We start from the raw sequence: 15565 nt of genomic DNA on the forward strand, positions 1-15565 counted from the left end.
CAGAAAGTGAGAAATCACCCCCTCCCGGGGGGATGGCCATGCCGCAATCCCTTCTCCTTTCTCCTCTTGGAATCTTGGGCATGCACGCACACGCGCCCGGCGTGGGTTTTAAGCCACTGGGTCCAGGACTCGAATCATGGTCAACTACATGGGAGTCCAGCGACATAGCCATTATGCTAACTGCTGGTTCCAATGACAGTCATTTTAAGCCCTTCATAATCATGGAGACTCCAAGATTTCAAAGTGAAAAGTTGGCTATTTCAGGAATGGCCTGGAATCAGGTAGGAGTCTGGTTTGAATATGAGCTCAGTCCTATCAGGCCAAGTTGATTATGAGGAAAAAAAAAGATTAATTTTCATAACATGGAAAATACGGGCCATAATTTTTAAAATTTTAAAACCATATTACTGAAAAATTTTCCTTAGAATACTGATAATACCGATGCTTTAACATCAAGAATTGTATTCAATTTGGCTACACTAGCATTTTCCCCAAGGTGATTCAGCTTCAAGGATCACAATACAAAGATCCAAAAATTACATTTTCAGTTACATCATTAATTGCATTAATCGTCGCCTTCTAACTTCTAACTGTCCCTCGCAATTGATCTCTTTAACAATTTTATCATAAAGTCTCTCTGATGGCCTTGGCAACTTTGATCATAGCGGAGATCTTCAAAATTTTTATAATGAGTAGGTAATTACCAAGAGGCAACATTGTATGGATCCTCTGAAGTAATGCAATCAGAAGAGTGCAAACTGGAGAGACATCCTAGACTGTGTAGAAGCAAAGAGCTCCCTGGGAATAGAACAAGTTACTGTTGCCACTTCCACAAACCTCTAGGACTCATTGTGCACCACCTCATCTCCTTCTTGAACTTAGTAACACATTTTCTCTTTTATTGAAAACATGGAATCTTGTAACCAACTTAATTACAGGCAAAATGTTTCTGTAACCAAACAAGAGACTGATATTTAAACTGCAGAGATTCCAAAGGAACTGTTCATTTGTTTCCCAGGTGACAAGGGCAATAAAGTGGACATTTCCATGGCTGTCTTGAGGAAAGAGGTCAAACACAGCTCCAGGCAAGCGGAATGAGAAGTCTAAGCGCTTTTGTGCTGCACTCAACTCCAAAGCTATTATTTTCTAAGAGGGTTCTAAAGTTGGCAATCAAAATTCTCCCATCCTTAAATAAAAAATGGTGAATTTAATGGAATGCCTTTAAAAAGAAATATAACTGAATGGGCTGTTTTGGCTATATTAGGGCCGGATAACCTGATCTCAAGCCCCTAGGAAGAAATCAAGGAAAATGCCTTTGGGAGATGTTTTAAAAATGAAAACTTGGCTCTCCTCACTCATATTTTCTTTAGCTTCATCATAAAAGCTACAGCTATTTCAGATTTAAATATATACTCTTGGCCCCTTGAATTTCCCCCCACCCCCCTGTGTTCCTATGTTTGTGTGTCTTCCGTTAGTGGAATTTCAAAGTTCATGGTAGTTGGCTGAACCTTCCTGAAATGAAAATATCTTCAAAACCTAACATCTAGTGTGATGAAGCTGACAGGCCTGCCACGCCAATGTCTGGAGAGAGGGATGAGTGTCTGTATTATGGTTTATGTCATTGTCATCTTAATCAGAATTTCTGCTTGCTGGTCAAGTTTAAGAGAAAATTCATGGAACCAGGAGTTGGTGTAATAGCTATGTCGCTGGGCTCCCACATAGTCGACCACGGTTCGAGTCCCAGACCCAGTGGCTTAAACTCACGCCGGGCACGTGTGCGTGTGTGCCCAAGATCCCGAGAGGAGAATGGAGGAGAAGGGATTGCGGCGTGGCCATCCCCCCTGTGGGTGATTTCTTGCTTTCTATCTCTCTGTCTCTGTCTGTCTGTCTGGCGAGCGCACACGCCCTATAGCAAAAACCTCCCCAAAAAGAGAAAAAAAAAAAGAGAAAATTCATGTCTACCTATTATTCTACTAATCGTTGCCTGTGTATTGGTGAAGACACAAACCTCAAAATATTTAATGCAGTAATCATACTATGAAAAAGCTGCTACTCACATTCCCTGGAAATGTGGTTATGAGAGTAACACCAAAGATAAGGATCTAAATTTCTCTGGACGAATAATCACTAATTACAGGCCTTGGGAATAGTGCAATACCTTCTTCCACCCCTCCAGCAAAATTCACCATCAATCCTCTGATCTTAATATTCTAGAAATAAATAAGTTAAATTTTAAAAGTGACTTTATTGCCTATCCTCTTACTTTCAGACTCAAACAGAATACACACTTCTTGGAAAGGAGTGAAATAACCTTTACAATTTAGTGCCCATTTTTAGTCCATGTTCCTGAACCTATGAGGAAATAGATTTCAATGCGATGAACAGAAGGACTTTCAACAGCATTACCCAGAGCTAGAGCTAATTCCTAGAGTAGGCGGTATATTGATTCACCTTGGACAACCACATGGCTGTACTGTGTCAGAGGTGAGGGACACACAAATAAAAAGACCAAAGTGCAATAGTTAGTGGCAGGATCAGAATTTCAGGTTCGAATCACAACTCTTCTTCTTACTAGCTGCATGCACTTAGGCAAGTTACTTTTCCACACTTATCACCATCATACTTAGGTCATAGAACTGCATAAAGATCAAATCCAATATCATACATAAATTGGATAATCCTAGAGTTTATCACCAAAACTGGGCTACTTTTGAGATTGAAGACGGGATTATCAATAATCATGTTCTATCGTGGGCATTCGACATATAAAACATAGAGAAGATTGCCTCATCTAAACAAGTACTGCATCGATGGTCACGGTTATCATTGTTGTTGTTACTCCTGCTGTTTTAGTTGTCACAGAAGAGACAACCCTTAAGCTTTCTTCCAACCTTGAGATTCTTCTATTTCCTAATAAATGGCTGTCATTGGCCAGCCCCAGTGAATTCATGACTAACCTATCCATCTCAGGAGAAAGCTGAGGGGGGTTGAGGTAGATGGTAAGTGTGAGGGAATATGTTTATTTCTAGAATCAATGTGCTTCATCTTCAGTGCACCAGCTGAGCATCAAACCGAGAATACCTCTGTCAAATTAGTGGAGGAGACCACTTTGTCATCTTGGCAACTTTCTTTCTTCCTCTAAACTTTGTATCATAAAAGACAAGTAAATTGTGTCGATGTTCTCTGTTATGACATGCAGTGACATGATTGATACGGACAACGTTCATGTTGCATAAGTGAACAGGAACTAATAGCACCCTGTACCCAGCAGAGAGTGTCCAACAGGGGGGAACTCTCCGAGTTTCTGAGGGGGGCCAGGAACATTTGTGTTCTGATTTCCCCTCCTGTTAAAAAGAAAAATCAGATAAAGTCACAATTTTACAAGCTAAGATACCATAGGGAAAGCATACTAATACTTTGAACTCTCCTGCTGTCAAAGGGCATTAATTCAAAGGTAAAACCATGACCCTTACCCAGGTGGAACTTGAGCATGCACTAAATATTTTGTTTAACTTATTAATTAAATAAGGGAACCAGCAGATGTCAAACCAGTCCAAAGGAGAACTCAAAAACAGGCATATGTATAAATTAGGAACATTTTTAAAAATGTGCAAATAGAGACAAAGTAGCTTCTTCCATGATGGGGAAGAAGTTCAGATAAACAGAATTTATGTATTTATAGACATCAATTATTCTTTAAGAACTGTTTTTAATTTAACTTTCTTTCTTTCTTCCTTTCTTTATTTTAATTTGACCAGAGAGGGACAGAATGAGAAAGACAGAGTGAAAGAAAGAAAGAGAGAGAAAGTGATAAAGGAAGCCTCCGGGTCTGGAACTTGAACCATGGTCGTCCAGGTGCGAGTCTTGCGCCCTTAACCACCATGCCAACTGCCCGCCCCAATCATTGTGCATTGTTCTTAGTTGTCCGTAGTGAGAGTGTTAGCTGTAAGACAGATTCTGTAGTCTCAAAATCAGATCATCCCCCAAAGAGCTTTTCACTAGGTGTTAGCAAACTCTAGCTGTGGGCTAGCTACCTGTGTTTGTAACTAAAGTGTAATTAGAACACAGCCACGCCCATTCATCCATGTACTATCATGTTAACTGGAAGAGTTAAGTAGGTGTAATGGAACTTTATAACCTGCAAACTTGAAATATTTTTAGTGAGCTCTTTAAAGGAAAGCTTGCTAATCCCCGCTGTAAATGATGCACAAGTTTTCACTAAAGAATATACTTTCTCCTATAGTGTTTCATGGTAAAAAAATAATTTGGGAATCAAGTCTTAACTCCATTACTTAATAAATATATCATTTTAGGCGAGCTACGTAAGCTTTCTGGTATTTGGTTATTAATAAGCATGAAAACATTATTCAGTATTAAATATGATAATACCTTTCTTGTCTGGTTATTGGGAAAGTTAACTAAAATAGTGGGTGCAAAGAATCTACAAGAATTTTTAAACAGGCTGTGGTAGCAGATTCAGAAATTATTCTTGGGACCAGCAGATGGCGTAATGTCTACGTCGCTGGACTCCCATGTAGCTGACCATGATTCGAGTCCTGGACCCAGTGGCTTAAACTCACGCTGGGCGCGAGTGCGTGCGTGCCCAAGATCCCGAGAGGAGAATGGAGGAGAAGGGATTGCGGCGTGGCCACCCCCCCCACCCCCCGGGGGAATCTACAAGAATTTTTAAACAGGCTGTGGTAGCAGATTCAGAAATTATTCTTGGGACCAGCAGATGGCGTAATGTCTACGTCGCTGGACTCCCATGTAGCTGACCATGATTCGAGTCCTGGACCCAGTGGCTTAAACTCACGCTGGGCGCGAGTGCGTGCGTGCCCAAGATCCCGAGAGGAGAATGGAGGAGAAGGGATTGTGGGGGGGCCGCCCCCCCCCCCCCCCCCGGGGGGGGGGGGAGTGATTTCTCGCTTTCTGTTTCTCTGTCTCTGTCTTTCTGGTGAGTGTACATGCCCTGTAGAAAAAACTCAAAAAACTCATCCTCCTTTATCAGAGTATCAGAATTCTATCCTTAGGGATAAAAGTCCCTGTCAGTTGTTAATAGGCTTAAAATACTGAGCTTCTCATCAAAAGAGAGGGGGCCATTCATTCTTCTACAATGGAATCAAGCCACCACACTATTCTTTGGGATAGGAAAGAGCAGTCTAAGGTAGCAATCAGCACAACGACCCCGAGGTAAGAGACCTGGTCTGGCGAATTTGGAAAACGCTCACATGCCTTTGGCTGTCAATCCCTTTCTCTCTACAGTGAAAGTTCTGAGGTGGAGCCAGAACTGCTGAGACCCTTCAAGGCTTTGAAATTCTGTCAAATGAGGCACCCACAGTCCCTCTCTCTCCCACCATTTTACAGCTGAGAAAGTGAAGCTTTCGATAAAGAGAAAAGATGGCAGGAAATTGTGGCCATGTAGAGGCCTTATTTTTTTTTTTTTCCAGCATAGTGCCGTTACTTGCTTTTCACACTTCCTAAGTCCTTTAAGCAAAAATGATGCCTGATACCTTCTTGGTTACCCATTCACTCTGTTTCTTACAGTTAATAGAGTTCTGCACATAGTGGCACTTAATTAATGCCCAATGAGGACAGAAATAATCCTTAAGTGATTGTTATCATTAACCGCTCCTCATAGCACCCCTTAGAAGCAGTGTCAGGATAATTACCTCGTTTTACAGGTAGCCCAGAGAGGCCAGAGCCGCATGGCTAAAGTCACACATTTAGTAATTAGCAGAGCTGGAAATAGGATTTAGCATCCCACGTCCTGGGATGTTGTTCCAACGAAATGCTAAGTACAGACTGCCAAGGGGTCAGGAGCCCTGGGGAAAGACGTTGCGCTGAAAAGAACCCACATTATTCTACCAGCCAAAACCGCGGAGCAGAGTGGGCTCTTGGGAAGCCGTTCATTTCTCACATTAACCTGGTTTCTCAATCTGTGTGATGATTTCTCTATAAATAACAGCCTTGAGGTGGTTACACCAGGCTATACCATGTAACATGTGGGGCGCCATGTTAACGTGACCTTGGGAGTCGTGGGTGGGCTGTCTCGGGTTCAAGGCCTGACCTAGCCATGAAGTCAGTGAGCTTCAAATACTAGCAAGCAGAAGAGTGCGTGGTGATACTGAGAATGGGAGAAGAAAAAGTTCACAGGGCGATAAAGTAGCTGAGGCAAGAGACCACTGAACCGTTGTTTCAGGTGTGGTGGACAAAGTTTAGAGATGGATATATTGTGAAGATAAAGCCAACTTTCTTTTTCTTCTTCTGATTGATTAGATGCAGAGGCTGAAAGAAAGGAAAGGGTCAAAGGTGATTCCAATTTTGGGGGCCTACGCACCCAAGTGAATGGTGACAGCGTTCTGTGAAATAGAGAAGACAGCAGAGTAGATGTTGAGGAAGGATGCAAGATTCAACCTATGCACACAGATTAATTTTGAGATGTGTTTTGAACTCAGTGAACTGTTCAGTAGGCAGTAGGAACTGTGACTTTGAAGTTGGAAGGACGAGTTGGAATGTACATTTTGGAGTAATTAACAGGTAGAGGAATTAGAAGTCATAGAACCAGTTAAGATCACACCCTGGAGGTACCTAAAGATTGAGGCCAGGGACACTGATATTTTAATGTTGACAGAGAAGGAAAAGTCAGGGAGTAGCTGAGGAGGAAAGCTAGACGATTATGGGAGACCAAATGACAGGCAAAGAGGGCTTGACTGGCAGTACGGAATACGTCTAGAAACCAAACTAGAATGGGAGCAATAACTGACTATAAGTTTTATGGCATAAACTTTGCTGTCATAGTTCTTGGTGACTCAACTTCTATTATTATTATTATTATTTGGTATTGCCTAGGAAGAGGAAAGAATGAAAACCTTCTCAGAGAACATTCAAGAGAGAACTGGATGAAAGAAGATAGTGGAAAACAAGAAATTTTCTTTTCAGACTTCCTCAAGTCGGGATCAGACAGAAATGATGCAGTCACTGGGTAGTGACGTCAGGGGATGAAATCATTTATAGCTTTTAATATCGGAGATGCTACCTCGTGTTTGAATTATGATGGGAATAATGTGATAAAATGAAATACCGTATTGATGGGAGTGAAAGGTAGTGAAAGTCTATAGGGTCCATGGTTTAGCAATCCATGTGAGTTTAAAAATTCACTGGATTTGTGTTATTAGAAGCAGCAAGTTGGAAATATAAAACAGAAAGCGGGATGCTTCACATTGATTTCTTGTTAATAATCCATGTCCGAGGGCATAATCAAACAAAGATACTGCCCCCTTATATGCTACACTGTTCATTCACAGATCCTCACAAAGAGCAGGTGTTTGTTTTGTTCTCTATTTTCACTAGGAATATTTGAAATGTACTTATCTACAATAAAATCTAAATTTAACTATAATTTTTCCTATTTTGAAGTTGCTTACACTTTATATATGCATAGCGTCCTGGCATTTTGCAAAGGGAATGGATAAAGGAGAGGGATACTTTCTTTAGGAAAGGTTCTAGGTAGCCTCCAAGCCACATGTGGATGACTGACTTCAGAATCCCTGACAATTCATCCTTTCTGCAGAGAGGGAGGCAGGCTATAGTGACAGAGTCAAGTTAATAAATCTGGAAGAAGCATGAGAATACGGAAGTTGTCTCCTGCTTGTGTTTTTCTGTGACATGACCAGAGCCCCGAGAACGAACAGTGATTTTAATGGAAAAATGGGCGGCGATTGTTAGGTAGATTTTAGGGCCCCATTGGGCCCCACGGAGGGCTGTGGTCATAAATTTAAAGGGAGACCAGTCAGCATATTTATGTACAGTCAGATAATATGGCTTTGCGTTGAAATAGAAATATTTACTGAATTACTACTTTACTTTTGCTTGTTTACTGTGATACAACATGTTCTCTTCAGACAGTGAAGAAAGGATTGTCTTTACATGAAAATCGGATTATAAAATTAGGAAGCCCACCTCCACTCTTCTTTCTGAAAGCCAAATAGACTCTGGATTAATTTCTTCGCTTCTATAGAACACTTTTTCAATTTCATTTTTTTTTTCTTCTAGGGATACATACTTAATGGACTTTTTGTTTTTGCCATAGGGCAAATGTGTTGTTCATCCAGAGAAAGACAGAGAAAGAGAAATCAAGAAGTCACTCCCCATGGAATGGCTAGGTCAAAATTCCTTCTCCTCCATTCTCCTTTAGGGATTTGGGCATGCACGCATGTGACTGGAGTGATGTTCAAGCCACTGGGTCTAGGATTTGAACCACTGTTGGCTACGTGGGAAATCCAGTGCCTTAAGCACCATGCCACCTACTGCCCTTAACAGACTTTCACTTTATATTTTGATAAGAAACACATTTTTATTGCATAACTTATAATATTCATTCTGCAAAACTTAGAAGAATGAGTTTAAGATAGAAAGAAATCAAAATCAGCTGTGATCCTGTGAAGCAGGGACAATCACTAGTAATGCTTTCGTATACTTTTTTCTGGATTTATCTACATAAACAGAATTATTTCTCTATCAATAGGAGCCATACTTTAAAAAGTTTTGCTATCTGCTTCTTTTTCAAGTAATAATATTTATCTGAAATACGTTTCAAAGGCATTTCCCTAATGTATCATTTTAATGAATTCTTTTGTGTGAAATTCCCAATTATATTGTGGACAGTTTTGTCATGAAACTGTGAAATTGATTCTTAAGTTTAAATGGAAGAGGGAAAGTGTAAGAATATCTAAGAATATTTGACAAAAAGATGAAAAAAAACAAAAATGTGCATATCCTTTAACCTAGCAATGCCATATTGTTAGAGATATTATAACTATAATTATATAAAATATATATTCTAAGATATATATTTTACAGAAATATACTTCAAGAAATGGCATTAGTATGGGAAAACTTACTGAAGCATTTCTTCTAATAATTCAAACTTACAAATCATCCAGTGTTTCCATGGGTTTCAAGGTAGAAAATTGATGCTATATTCAAATTAAAAGACAGGGTCAATAAAAAGTATTGCTCAGTGGGAAAAAAAAGTCAGCCAATAATAGGTATAATATGATGTTATTTATGAAAACAGAATTTTAAAAAACTTTCTCTATTTAAATGCACATAAAAGAAAAGCTGCAAGGCTATCCACTAAACTAATTAACAGTGATTATCTCTAGGTCAAGAAATGGGATTGGGGGAACCAGCAGTTAGTGTAATGGCTATGTCGCTGGACTCCCACATAGTCGACCGCGGTTCACATCCTGGACCCGGTGGCTTAAAACTCATGCCCGGCACGTGTGCGTGCGTGCCCAAGATCCCGAGAGGAGAATGGAGGAGAAGGGATTGCTGCGTGACCATCCCCCCTGGGGGGGGGATTTCTCGCTTTCTGTCTCTATGTCTCTCTGTGTGTCTGGCGAGCGCATGTGCCCTATAGTGAAAACCTCTAAAAAAAAAAAAAAAAAAGAAAAGAAATGGGATTGGGGGGCCAGCTCACTGCCTAGTGGTTAAGGGAGCCAGATATCACATGGCTGACTGTGGTTCAAGTCCTGACTCTGGCAACCTGAAAAACATGTTGGACATGGGTGCATCCGTGCTCAAAATCCTGACAGGAGGGGGAAATGGAGCAGGCATTGTGGCACAGCTGCACCCCATTGAGGGTGCTCTCTCCCTCTCTCTGTCTCTCTCTGGGTGAGCACAAGCACTCTCTGGCAATACAAAAAAAAAAAAAAAAAGTGGGATGTTTTGGAAAAACAATAAAGCAATTATACAGGGGGACCAGCAGTTAGTGCAATGGCTATGTTGCTGGACTCCCACGTAGTTGAACACGGTTCGAGTCCCGGACCCAGTGGCTTAAACTCATGCTGGGCGCATGTGCATGCATGCCCAAGATCCCAAGAGGAGAATGGAGGAGAAGGGATTGCGGCATGGCCATCCCCCCTGGGGAATGATTTCTTGCTTTCTATCTCTCTGTCTCTGTCTGTCTGGTGAGCGCACGCGCCCTATAGTGAAAACCTCTCAAAAAAAAAAAAAAAGCAATTATACAGGAAATGTTATATTTTTACCCTATATAATTTGTAACTTTTTAAAATATTGAGAATATGATCATTATATATTATTTATTGATTGTTATTCCCACTTTTTTATAAACAGTATATATATATATATATATATATTATATATAGAGAGAGAGAGAGAGAGAGAGAGAGAGAATGCACAGAAATTGCTGGTAAGTTAAATATAAACGCAGAAACAAAAAACAGTCAAGCTTTATGCTTTCTAGAAGAGGCACATGTAAAACAAACACACAGAAAAGACACAGATTAGACAGGTGCTAACACAGAACAACTGATGTTGATCTGAGCACCAGGTGATTACCTGTAAGAAGTCTTATTAGAAAAAGAGCATTCCCTAAATGATAAGTCCCGAAGTGTCAGATAAATAAAAATTTAGATTTCTATACATTGATTATCACATCCTTACAGCAATTAAAATCAAGGTAGAAAAACTGTAAGGACAGATGGGCATCTACCATCTGAATGGGATTTTTTTTTTTTTTTTGAGATGTTTTTGCTATAGGGCACGGGCGCTTGCCAGGAAGAGAGAGACAGAGAGACAGAAATTGAGAAATCACCCCCCAGGGGGGATGGCCACGCTGCAATCCCTTCTTCTCCATTCTCTTCTTGGGATCTTGGGCACGCACGCACACGTGTCCGGAGTGAGTTTTAAGCCACCAGGTCCGGGACGCGAACCACGGTCGACTACGTGGGAGTCCAGTGACATAGCCATTATGCTAACTGCTGGTCCCCTGAATGGGATTTTGATACACGCTCCACAATCCATGCTAGCTAAGGGAACAGCCAGTCTAAAGAGAACGAGAGTGACACTACGAACATAGATACTCCAGTGAACACAGGCTGAGTTTTGCACCCAGTAATTTTAAAATGCACATGTTTCAACCCATGAGATAGCTACCAATATATAATGGCAACGCATCAGTCAAAATAATAACAAAAATTATGTGTGTTAAATAACAAGAAAAAATAAAGCTCAATGACTGATTATGAGGAGTCAACCTGAACACACATTTTTACTGTTGGCTTTTTTGGAGGCAGAAACCTTAGTCCATAGAAATTTAATCCAAATTCAGATCGTTTTACTGTGAACTTTTTTCTAACTTCAATCTCCTTTGCTTGATGAACTATATCTTTAAAGCCTATAGCAAACATATTTTGCAGTAAAATGTTAAGAAATAACTCCTGTCAAACCCCAGAAGACATAATGTCCAATAGCTATTAGTATTATTAATTTGCTACAGAACACATGCACTCACCAGAGAAAGTGAGCGAGCGGGAAAGTGTAAAAGCATCTCTGGGGTGGGATAGCCATGCTGCAATCCTTTCTCCTCTAGTCTCCTCTAGGGATTTCAGGGGACAGAGGCACATGTGTCTGGTGCTTTTCAAGCCACTGGATCCAAGACTCGAACTGCACATTTAGTTGTCCATATGAGATCCAGCTGTCTCAACCACCATGCCACCCAGCTGGCCCTAATACTGATTATATTAAATAATTATATTTCTAATAATTATATTTTTTGTTGGTTTGGATTCAGATTTTTAGTATTTAATTTCTGAGGAAATTGGATCATGAACATTTACTTTGAATATGCACCATCAGCCAGCAGTAATAGTATTGACCATGTAGAAACCCAAGACACGGATGCTAAAGAACCAACATGCACTTAAAAGAGGAGCGATTAGATTAAGAAGAACGTGTAAACGCAGTGCGGCCATTTTGTTTTCCAGTGGTATCCAGAGTCGTTATTTTCACTAGAATAAAACCAGAGGTTGGGAGCTCCATGGTTTATTAGCAAGAGCTTATCTTTCACTTTCATTCCAACTCAAGCATAGGAAATACAAATCTCTTACTGCAAGGTCAAAAGCATTTCTCTATTCCTGGGGATGGCGGAGGAGACTAGCTTAGTATAATTATAGTAGGGATGACTTTGGGCATTAAAAAGACTGACTTTGGGGTCTTGGAGACAAAATATTTTGATGGGCTATTGAAAAAGGTTGGCAGAACTCCATCTTCAGAAATCCTTGAGAAGAGGGAAGGAGATACCATGATAAAATACCACTTCAATGGCAAGTGAGATGATTCCATGGAACACAAAGTCAAAGAAGCAACCGTCAGAAAGAGAGAGAAAGATAGAGAGGGAGGGAGAGGGAACACCTTCCAAGATAACAAACAATCCCAAGCCTGTGTCACTGCTCCAACTGACTGGAGAGAAGAGAATATAAAATGTAACACTCTGTGTGGGCTCCAAACCATCATCCCTTCCATTATCAAAGAAGAGCTCCAAACCTTGGCAACACGGTCCAAGGTTGCTTCTTTGAGTTGACTATGCCATTGATCATCTCATTTGGGGCTAAAGGGAATGAGAAAGAGAAATGGGATCTTCAGCTTCCTAGAAGATAATAAATCCTGCACTTCAGAACATTGGGTATTTCTCCTGCACTACCTCATACATATTTAGCAATGGCTTCTATTCGGAGGTTTTTGGGTTGTCATTTTGGTTGGTTTTGGTTTTGGTTTCTCTTGAAACATTCTATAGAACTGACTCAGTGGTCTCGAGGTGCAAAAGGTGACAGGGGCAGGCACCTATGCCCCCTTTCTTCGTTTTTCTTTTTTCACCACTTTACTGAAATATAGTCCACATACCATACAAGTCAACCACCTACAGCCTCAATTCAGTGACATTTAGCCTAGCCACAGATAGGTGTGACATCACCACAGTCAATTTGAAAATGGTTATCCTCTCTCAAAGAAACGCTACGCCTTTAGCAAAAACCTTCTTTTTTTTGAGAGAGATGTTTTGTGCTCACTGGAGAGACAAAGAGGGGCAGACAGAAAGTGAGAAATCACCCCATCAGGGTGGATGGCCACACCGCAATCCCTTCTCTTTCATTTTCTTCTTGAGATTTTGGGCACGCATGTATTCATGCCCAGTGTGTTTTAAGCTGCCGGGTTTGGGACTCAAACCATGACTGACTATGTGGGAGTCCAGCGACATAATCGTTATGCCATCTGCTGGTCCTGCTACTACCTCTCTTAACATCCTACCTGTTAATCAGCTCCAGGCAACCACTAATCCACTTTCCATTTCTATAGAGTTCTCTCTTATGGGAATTTCATACGAATGAAATTTTACAACATGGAGTCTTCTGTGACCGACTTTTTTTTTTTTTTTTTTTACTTAGAATAATAGTGTTTTCACATGCTGTAGCATGTACTAGTACGCTATTCTTATTTTATAGCTGAAAATTATTCCACTCTTAAATGTCTTCTTTTTTTAAATATCAGGTTTGGTGGTGGTGGTGGTGGGGGATTGTGTCAGTCCCAGAGGGAGATCGCGGAGCTCACTGGAAGGCAGGCGTTGCAGAGACAGGAACAGAGACAGCTGCAAGCAGCTGACATCATCCCCCCTACAGTTTTAGCATTCCTTCTCAACCATTCTCCCTACAAAAGCCTAGGACTTGCGTGAGAAATATTCACCTAATCTCCCAAAGTGCTTAGAATCAGAAGTTCAGAGAACAGAGAACTGGGTCATTGTTTTTCCTCCCTACTATATTTTGAAAAGGTCCCATTTTATGTTTTACTGTGTATCAAAAAAATAAAATGTACAGGAAAAAAAAAAAACAGCCTTCTTTCTATAAAATCATAATTTATTCCTCAAAGACAACTCTGAATTTACCCTGTCTTCAATCACAGCAGTACACAATTTCAAAAATCAAATGGAACATACACCGATACCCACAGGAACTTAATGGCAACAAAAATACAGAGCTTGAATCCCCGACTTCCCACTCCTCAGAAAATAGCAGTTTCCAGCAGTGGGTTGTCAACAGCCGTGTAAGGTTGGCTCTGTATTATACCAGGGGGTAAAGCAAGGCCGTGTGGCTTTATTTCAGCAGTTTCTTGGCCAAAGAATGATTGCATCCACTTGGTGAATTTGCTCAGGACTCAGAAAGGGCAGCTAAAATACAGTCAATGGTAGGTGGTTCCAGAGGAGCTGCTTCTGTGAATTCTCGTCATGCTATCTCACCGGGAGAATGAGGGGAGGCGATGTGGCATCATCACCATTAATCACATCAACATAAAACTGCTCTCTGCTCTGATATGACAATGACACATTGGACACAGACCCTGACGCATCTCCTAATTAGAAACAGCTCTGCCAGTACGATCTCCACAAAGCTTTCTCAAACTACTGCAAAATGGGTAGCTGATTGAGAACTCCAGGGTTTAAAAAGGTTAAAAATATTAGGTTGTCTGAAAAATCATGATATATTTTTGCACAGAAAAACAGAAAAATACATCATGTCTTTTCCAATGACCCAATATAATGGACAGTCTCTGTCTGGGAGGCTCGTTCTTTGATTCATTCACTCATTCAACATAATTTTGAGGGGCAATTAATATGTCATAATCCCATGCTACATACTGGGCTTCAACTATGAATAACAATTTTAAAATTATAATATAAATATGCTCATATTTATTACGTGCTTACTACATATGAGACACTGTTCTTGGAATTCACATATTTTTTCTCATTAAATTACTCCCAGAAAAGCTGCATGATACAGATTTAATTATGATCTTGTTTCACAGGTGAAGAGACTGATGTTTCTAATAGTTCCATATCTCACCCAAGGCCCCAAAGGTAGAAAAGAAAGCCAAGATTCAAATGAGTTCACAGACTCAAAAGAAGCACAGATTCAATTAGTCATTGAAGAGATGTGGCATGTCAGGGAAGGTTATTGATACTGTATTTTGTTAAGGAAGGAAACTTGATTGGACATAGTAATTTTTAACATGAAAACAATACCGAAGGTGGTTATGCACTGATTCAACTTCTCTGGGACTACATTGGATGAGGGTTTTTTTGTTTCTACTTTGTTTTTGTCAGAGAGAGCGTGAGGGACAGAGACTATCTCTGTCAGAGACAGAGAGAGGAAAAGTGATCAATCACCACCCTTCCCCCCTACACACACCTTGATCCTCTCTCCATTCTCCACTCAGAATTTTGGGCATACAAACACACACACACACACACACTCTCACACACATACACATACACACACATGCTCAGTGTGATTTTCAGGTTGCCAGGTCTGGGATTCGAACTGTGGTCAGCCATGTGGGATCCTGTGCCTTCACCGCCACACCATGTTGGCCCTTTATTATTATTTCTAACTGGAAACATCTACCTCTTCCATGGCTGATCTGTGTACCTTTTAAAGTATTCTAAGTTTCCAGATTCTGTTTTTCTTTGTAAACTATTTTTTCTTATTTATGTTTGTCATACATCTTCACGGCATACAATACGGTTTTTCAAAGTATGCAAAAGCAACGTGTGATAATCAAGGCTATTACTATATACTTCCATTTTAACAAAGAATCTTACAGTCTTGTGTCTGTGAAATGCTTTTGTGCAGACCCCCTCCCAACTCACAGTCCGGCCAGCTCCCATATGGTCTCTGGTATCTGCACTTGTCTTCCCTACTATGATGGCTTT

This window comes from Tupaia chinensis, unplaced genomic scaffold (assembly GCF_000334495.1).
Source record: "Tupaia chinensis unplaced genomic scaffold, TupChi_1.0 Scaffold000389_1, whole genome shotgun sequence".
In the NCBI taxonomy this organism is placed as follows: Eukaryota; Metazoa; Chordata; class Mammalia; order Scandentia; family Tupaiidae; genus Tupaia; species Tupaia belangeri.